The sequence below is a fragment of the Onychostoma macrolepis genome, chromosome 02, assembly GCF_012432095.1.
Source record: "Onychostoma macrolepis isolate SWU-2019 chromosome 02, ASM1243209v1, whole genome shotgun sequence".
Classification (NCBI taxonomy): Eukaryota; Metazoa; Chordata; class Actinopteri; order Cypriniformes; family Cyprinidae; genus Onychostoma; species Onychostoma macrolepis.
In genome coordinates, this window is record NC_081156.1 from 15,064,240 (window position 1) to 15,073,786 (window position 9,547).

Sequence of the window (9,547 nt, forward strand, 5' to 3'; positions counted from 1 at the left end):
TGATATGCTGATTTGCTACTCATAAAACACTTATTATCAGTATTGCAATTGTGATAAATAGGCCTATTATTCAGGATTATTTGATGTATACAGAGTTCAAAACAACAGCATTTATTTAAAAGTATATTTTTGTAACATTATAAATGTCTTTTGTCACTTCTGTCACTTTTGATCAATTTAATGAATCCTTGCTGAATAAAAGTATTATTTTCTTTCCAAAAAAACAAAACATCTTACTGATCCCAAACATATATACAGTATATACACTCCCATTCAAAAGTTTAGAATCAGTTAGTATTCAATATTTTTTTTTTTATTGTAGTTTTATTACAGTTTTTGCCTATTGCTTACACACTTTTTGCAGAATTTGGCTCATTATGTCAAAACTCTACACACAAGCCAATCAGACATAGCACTTGGAGATTAACAACTCGCATCTATGCCAAAATGAAACATTGCAATCAAAACTTAACACTCCTTTCTAAAAATGAAATTCTTGCAACAAAACCATACACACAAGCACCATTTGAATTACTCTTTCATATCACCAGCAACACACTGATGGGCTTTATATAAAACACTGCAGTCTTTGTGTTTCTATTTTTATTGTCATTTTCTCAGACTCATTCTTCTGTAAAACTCAAAAGTAGAATTTCTGCACTAATCAAACAAGAGTGTTTACAAAAAACAAACATTCTTACAGAAAAAAAGAAAAATAGAGTCACAAATCATCAAATTTAGCAACAAAACAAAAGTAAAAATCAAAACAATTACTCGATAAATTGGTATTGGAAAAAAATAAATAAAACATACTTGTTTTGTGTGTGTGTGTGTGTGTGTGTGTGTATGTGTGCGTGTGGTGGGGGGCTGGGGGTCTTATGGATCCCGCCTTCTGTTCGGATCTGGCCACAAGACCTCGTCAACGTCACAGGCGATGTCCTCGCGGGCTAGGCATCGGGGAAAATATCGCCTTGAGTGCCGAATCCATCCTTGGATTGATCCCACCTCAATGTCTCCGCGTGCCTCTTCCATTGCTTGCAGAAGAGTCATGCGGGCGTGTGGTTGCCGATCATATACTTTCCACCGCCACGCAGAAAAGAATTCCTCGATTGCATTTAGAAAGGGGCTGTAAGGGGGCAGGTATAAAAGTGTGAAATGGTTATGGTTGTTGAACCAATCTCGGACCAGAGCAGCCCGGTGGAAACTAACATTATCCCAGATGACAACAAAGCTGGGCTGCTGTGGTCTGTACTGCACAACTGCACGTAGTGCATCTAGAAATGCAATGATCTGTCCTGTATTGTAGGGACCTAGAGTGGTGATACAGGACTCCTTGGACACTAATTGCAGCACACAAGGTGATATTTCCCCCACACTGCCCAGGGACATTTACAACAGCTCTTTGTCCAACTACGTTACGGCCCCGACGCCTGGTTTTGGCCAGATTGAAGCCTGCCTCATCCACATAGATGAACTCATGGCATCAAAATCCAGAACTGTCTGTAACAGAAAATATTGAATAGTGTTACTGAAAACACATACAGTAACTACAATGTCTATATTTTCACACAAGTAGGGGCTGGGTTGGGTCAGTATAGACAAGGCAGGTGGCAGCATAATCCCTCACTCCCACATCACAATATATATTCTGTAAAGTAAAGTGACACATACCTGCACATAATCATGGCGCAGATCCTTAACACTGTTGTGACCCTGTACAGCTGCTTCATTCTGAAGTTATGTTTCTGTAGGATGCGACTTACTGTAGAAATGCTGACCCTGTTGATATTGTTGAATACATTTCTATTTGCAATTATGCGTTGTTGCAACTCACAAAGTCGGATTGCATTATTTTCTCGCACCATTTCAATGATGGCAAGCTCTTGTTGTTGAGTGAAGAGCTGTTCCCTTCCACCTTGAGGAGGTCGTCCAACCATTCTGTAGAAAATTCAACCACAAGATGTCATTGGTTAGGTTATTTTTCACATACTGTACTTTCAAACTGTACACAGTACTGTAACATCACAATGGTATTCCTTTACATATAGTTCACAGCACTACCCATTTTTGTATAGTACAGTTAGTACAGTAATACTGTAATATGATACAGAATCATGTGACATGCAGTAGGTACAGTCTGGAGTAGAAACTTGAAGATATACCTGTTCTCCAGTCGGAATGTCCTTGTTATCAATGCTACTGCGTAGCGACTGAGGTTAGGATGGACTCTTTGCCCAGCATCCCTCATGGACAGGCCATGATTTATCACATGGTCCACCAGAGGTGCCCTGTTGTCATCTGATACATGTCTCCGCACTGGTCCTCGTCTTTGTCCTCGTCCTCGTCCGACTCCTCTCTCTCTTTGTCCTCCTCTTACTCTGACTCTCATTGCCTCCATGCTTTCAAAGCTCTCAAAATGGCTTACCTGAGGTCTATTTGTAGTGCTAAGGCTCAGACCGATTGGTGTTCTGTTTTGTGTTCAAGTGTTTTCAGGTGTGTATGTAAGTGCCTACAGTTGCCAGATGAGTTTTGCATTTTGAACAGAGTGTTTTCCCAATGATAACAGGTGATTTCGTTTTTGAACAAAGTGTCTAATGTAAGAAAACGTGTGTAGTGTTTCGCAATAAGTGTGTTATAGAATTGCAAACAAAGTGCAAAGTTGACAGTGTGTTTAAGCTGTGGTTACACTGTGTTTAAGGTATGCTACAAGAAGTTTAGGTATTGAGGCTTTGGTCTAAGCATTCGGTTTTAGTGTGTAAGCAATTGGAAAAAACTGTAACTCCTGGGCATGACATGAGCTATGCTACATACTCCACAAAGTTTGCCAATGAAAGTTGTCCAGTGTTTACAGCCAGGTGAGTTCCTTGTAGTGTTCAGCACTACATTAATCATCTTTTTATTTTTAATGGTGCTTGCACGCTGATAAGATAGTGGACAAATAATGTAGGTATGTGTGTGTGTGGGTGTGGGTATGGGTGTGTGTGTGTGTGTCACGGAAGGTCATGTCGGAAACTGCTTAAAATGGTGTCTAAACTCAGCTGTTTTGTACTCAATATACAAACATAATATAAAATACCACAAAAATGCACATTAGCTTCTTTATTGCTGAGAAACTGTCAGCTGAGTGACCTTAAAATAGTGTTTTGTCACACTGAAAAAGAGTCATTGTGTAGAAGGCACACAAGTAGACTATTTTTACCACTGTGGAAGAATGTCCTTAAATACGAGTCATTTTAACTCAACATAAGATCATGTGTGGGATAATACAAACATATGCTTTGATACTCTAGTTTTTCCTACATAATATCGACTTTTTGTAATGTAATAAATCTGATCCACAACTCAGCTAAATATAGTTTATCAGAAACGTAGATCCAGACTGTATTGTGTAAGTGCATGCTCTCTGATTTGTTGCCAAAACATTTGTTTGAGAGTTCACCCAGCTTTTTTCCACTGGGGAGATGCTGTTCAACTGGGTGAAGTTATGTGAGCAAAGGCTCTGTTTACATGGAGCCAGTCTAGTTCTCTCTGTGTCCTGTTACACTTCAGTGAATAAGAGGCACAAATACAGGCATTTCATGCAAGCTGATATTGACTTCAGTCTGCCATTATATAACAGAGGTTATATGGAAGTAAAACAGAGTCATTCATCTTAGAATCTAAGGAAATAGGCCTGATACAATACATCAACTAAAGAAGAAAAGCCTACAAGACACCCTCAAATTATTACAATATGAACTCTTTGTCAAACTGTGCTGCTTATGCAACAGGTCGTCTCCTTTACTCAAGGATCTCTGAAGGTTGTGAAACATCTGCTGAATTAGCATTATTTCATGAACACAGAAGAACATGTGAGCATACTGTTGTTTTTAGTATTGTTGGTACATTCTTCTCTATTACCTTTAGTTTTGGAAGAAATACAATATTTCATGGATTGCTCGCACAAAAATGAAAAATCTCTGTTGTTCAAAACCATTTCTTCTGTGGAACAGAAGAAAACTTTAAAAAGGATGCAAAACACCATCAAAGTGTTAATAATTGGTTTTAATAATTAATAAAAGTATTTTCTAAAGAATTGTGTCCTATAGTCTGCTGAAGGACAGACAGTAATTTATGTCGTAATTCAATCTTCCACTCCACTTGGGCTTGTATTCATACCCATTTCGATCACACTGAATCAGTGAGTTGAACTTAAGAACTGAATCAATCCAATATGTAAATGAGTCATTTAGATCAGTTTTGAACTGGTTAATCAAACTTTCCACACGAATGATCTAAAAGATTCATTCATCACATTGCTAGATTTTCAGTCAGAAAGAACTTTCATTTTGGTTTGTTCCCTTGCACAATGTCTTGCAAGACTTCCTAAGACTTAATAACATAATGAGTATTACTAATTACTGTAGTATTATGAGGCTTAACTATTTTTATGATACTTTTAGGGTGCTTTTTGTCATTATATTGAGCAGGAGATTCCTTGGAAATTTCCTGCTTTTGTTCCAGAGAAAAATAGTGATACGAGTTTAGAAGGACATGAAGGTGAGTAAATAGGACTTTCATTTTTGTGTAAGCTATTCTTTTAGCCTTCATTATATCCGTGTGCTTTGTTTTAGCCATAGTTCCCCTGACTTATAACATCCTCTTTACAACAATATGAACTGTTCAAAGCATCAGCACAATCAAATCAGTCAAAGGACATTGCAAATATTTAGCAAAGGTTGGCACAAATATGTGTTTTGCGTATTTGTGTGAGCAATAGCGTGGGAATTATGGCAGGAATGTGAAGGGCATGACCAAAAGCATATCACAGGAAACTCACAGAGCGCATCCGGCGAGGACAAGAAGGGTAACAAAACATCAACTTTGAAAAAGTATCTAAAAGTGATAATAACATCTGTGCCTTTCAAAAATGGCCACTAATCACCAGTGTCAAATTATTCGGTTGAACTAAACAAACAAAATCATGCCAAGACCCTGACATATAAAAACAGCTCAAATGTAAATGAGAAAATAATCTGTCAGTCTCTTAGAAATGTGCCAAATCCAAATCATAGCAATTAAAAGACAGTTATATAAAGAACCTATACCGAGTACAGTACTAACTCGGGGCTTATCTCAAACAAACACATGACAGTATATGGAGAAATGACAAGCATGTGGTTCCTGATAATACACTGTTTGTTTTTGCATAATTGTGGTACCATTCATTTGAAGGTATGCAGAATACGTACCTCCTAGCCTTTTATAGATCTATTCACATTCCTCAATACTGGTTTGCGCAAGATTTGTCAGAGATGAGATAGAAGCCAGCTCACACTGGGATTATTGTTATGCATTGCAACCAATCTTCACTTTCTTATTCCAACAGGCAGTTTGATCTTGGGGTTTCAAGCTAATTTAAAACAGGTGAACTACTTGACATTATTTAGGGAGTCATTCCAGTAAATGCAGGTCCGGGAGCAGAAGTTCTATGCTTTTATTAGGGGTAGCTTGGGTTTTCCGTGCTGCTGTGCCTCGACTCTGCCAAAAATGATCTTTCCAGCTGGAATAGATGTGCAGGACTGTGCAATATGCTGTATTGCAGTAATTATGAATGGAAAGGGGCCTGGGTACAAGCCATACCGGGTGAATCAGAGAAGCTTGGGCAATCTTTGAGAAAGAGAGCTCTTAAGGTCTGAGGTCATGCCTTCTTTTCAAATAGACAAAAAACTGAAAGGACTTGTCTTGAAATGTATGCATGCATCAAAGGAACTGTCTCAGCATGGAAAAGACTCAAAACTTAATTTATAGTGGCAGCAATGAAGAAAAATGAGCATCAGGTGCATCACTGATCCCAATCAATGATTCATTTGCACACACAAACACTCCCGTTGTGAATCTGGATGGGGTTGCCGATAAAACTGACAGTTTGACTGTGACTGAAGGATCATTTCAATTTGTAGGTCAGAAAATGAACAATGTGGATTTGCAGAAGTGCAACAAAAGTGCATAGTCTAACACAGTTAATTCCTCTGGGCAGGTCTCAGCAATGTTCCAGGATTTTAAGAATAAGGATCACTCATCCGAGAAATTAAGCGGGTGGCTAAAAAAAGACCTTTTATGTTAATCTAGAACATCACTGTGCCATGTGCCACTCAAAATGTCTCTATAATGATTTTACCTCAGCAGTTAAATCTCACTTCGCAGATTCAGAGGTGCACATCAATCAATCAAACAAGGTTTAAATGCCACAGAAGCTTCACTATAAATGAGTTTTAAGCAAATGAAAAAAAAAATCCAACTTTTGTAGTAAACTGTCCATTTTTTGGTTGTGTACTTCAGAATCGCTAGAAGTTGGTCATCATTCAGGTGCTTTTCACCTACTGTTTTATGGATACTATATAGTAGGGAAATATGCATATTCAAGGACTGTTTTCAAACTTGTTTCCTGAACTCTGCCCCAGTCTTCTATTGGTTGAACAAACAGATAGTCTGGCCCCAAACTCACACCAGTGGTTGGACCAATGTTGCTGTGTGTCGAGCTGGTCATGGATGCATGTAAAACAGAGTTTTCACAGGGATACAAATAATGTATTTATACAGTAGCTGCCTCTGCATCTCAGGCTTGAATAAGATATTCTAACACTGAAAAATGTACACACTTCATGTGTTCAGAAACTAAACAAATTTTACGTTTCACAAATGTTTCTTGTCATTAGAATGGAAGCTAAGAAATATCATTTGACCACTGCTTGTGCCCTTCTTTATTTCCTTCATATACCAATTGTATTGCTTTTAGGCAGAACTTTGGCACCGGTTTCAGACTTTACAAATCAATGACAGGACATAAAGAATATAGAATGTCTTTGATATATAATAGCAGCCTGAACGCTTAGACTAGCACATCATAAACATGAAGTGTCTTGGCATTGCAGGAGATAAAACAGAACCAGCCTGTGGTGTATCCTGTCTCATTGATGCATGCTGTCTGCATTGCCAAATGTCTTCTCATATAAAAACATTTTCCTTCATGCTCTACTGAGATTTAAGGTCCACCGTAATGCATTCCCCGCTCCTTATTTGTTGGGCCTTAAAGGACAGGTATCCATAGCAACCCCTGCAACATTCCAACAACGTCTGGCCCTTGGCCTGTCACAACACCATCTGCCCGAGAGCAAGTATTCACACACTTTAAAGACTGAGGTAGAAGAAAACACTGATAAACTGAAACTTCTGATAAATTCCCACTGCACGGATCGCTTCACTGTTTTTGTACGAAGCCTTATGAAAGCAAACGAGAAGCTTTGCTCTTTGTTGACATACATTATGCTTTGACATTAGCAACAGCACATTTCCAGGAGTCCCACATGGTTCTCATTAACATTCCAAGTGCTCTCTTTCTCTCTTCCTCTCTCTTTTTCCCACTCTCTTTTGTCTCCTGAGGAGGCCAAAAAGGAAAACTGACAGCGTTGGCTCTGGACCATGCATTCCATGGGATGTGTCAAAACCATTCTCAGAAGAGTACAGAAGGCCCACATAGGGGCACTTAGACACACACACACACACACACACTTACATATGATGGGTTTCCATGTTTTATGGGGATGTAATGGTTTTTATACTGTACAAACTGTATTTTTCTGTCCTCTTACCCAAACCATACCACTCACACAAAATGTTCTGCATTTTTAGATTTTCAAAAAGATCCTTCTGTATGATATATAAACTTGTTTCCTCATGGGGACCAAAAAAATGTCCCAAGGTCAAAATTTACTGGTGTGCTTGTGGGGACATTTGGCCCCCATAACGCAAGTAATACCAGGTAAACACAAAAACACAATTGTGCATATAGAAGAAAGGGGTGACTGTATGGGCCTTTAATAAAAATGGGAGCACGTTTTCCATGTTTGCTAGGCAGAAATAGAAATTTATTCATATATTCTTGAGCCATTGTTTCATTTCTGGAGTTTATCACATGCATGTTTACATTCCAGAACAATAAGTCCACGTTGCATATTTAATCAAAATCCAGGTTTCATTATTATCTAGACCAAGTGTCTTCAACCAAGGCCAATGGACCACTTGGTGGATACTAGGGACCTCTATAGACCTTGGTGGCTTATTTAATTTTTGACACAAATGAAATCAAGACTGTGAGGGACTTGAGAACAGTGTGTGTTCAATGTATTGTACTGTTGTTTAACGATATGCCAATTGTTCAACTGACCAAACATCTTTCCAAAAGACTCAGTAGACAAAAACTCCATGTAACAAGTTTGAAAGTTGTGAGTTTTAAAATTTACATGTGATCTAGAATCTTCACACCATGCATTCCATTGTCTAGAATGTTACAGCACAGTATACTCACAAGCAAAGTTCTATTTTGTACTGTAGTTGCCATGGACCAATGATAGTTCGAAGGTGAACTTTTCAAGAATGTTTTGCTGTATTTAACTCCCAAAATAAACTGCAAGCAAACTTTTTTTTTTTGGCCTGATTTTGTTTAAAATGATATCACACCAGTTCATTCTTTCATTTTAAGTATATAGTGGCCTCAAGTCTACCTAACAGCCTCATATTCATCTGTGTCAAATTCAATATGGTGTTTTGTACACCCTGTTTAAAGAGATAGTTCACCCAAAAATTTAAATTTGATGTTTATCTGCTTACCCCCAGGGCATCCAAGATGTAGGTGACTTTGTTTCTTCAGTAGAACACAAACGAAGATTTTTAACTCAAACTGTTGCAGTCTGTCAGTCCTATAATGCAAGTCAATGGGCACACAACCTTTGAGAGTAAAAAAAACATGCACAGACAAATCCAAATTAAACCCTGCAGCTCGTGACGATACATTGATGTCCTAAGACACGAAACGATCGGTTTGTGTGAGAAACTGAACAGTATTTTTATAATTTTTTACCTCTAATACACCACTATGTCCAACTGCCCTGAACGCGTGTACGGCGTGACGTCTGTATGTGCTCTGCCGTAGTTTACGCAATTTGAAAAGTCAACACTCCCGGATGAGTTCGCGCGAGCAAACGTAATCTTTTAGGTTTAAGTCGGTTTGAACAATCAGGATAAGCGCAAGTAATTACCATTTTGATTAGCCGTCATACCCACAATCTCTGTGCACTGTGTAAACAATGAGTGACGTATACGCGCAACAGATCGCTTCCGGCGCTTGCGCAAACTACGCCAGGGCAGTTGGACATAGTGGTGTATTAGAGGTAAAAAATGATAAAAATACTGTTCAGTTTCTCGCACAAACCGATCGTTTCGTGTCTTAGGACATCAATGTATCGTCACGAGCTGCAGGGTTTAATTTGGATTTGTCTGTGCATGTTTTTTTTTACTCTCAAAGATTGTGTGCCCATTGACTTGCATTATAGGACTGACAGACTGCAACGGTTTGAGTTAAAAATCTTTGTTTGTGTTCTACTGAAGAACTACATCTTGGATGCCCTGGGGAAAGGAGATAAACATCAAATTTTCATTTTTGGGTGAACTATCCCTTTAAGGTCTATAATAACATCCGTCTAATACCACTGATGTACACATACTTACA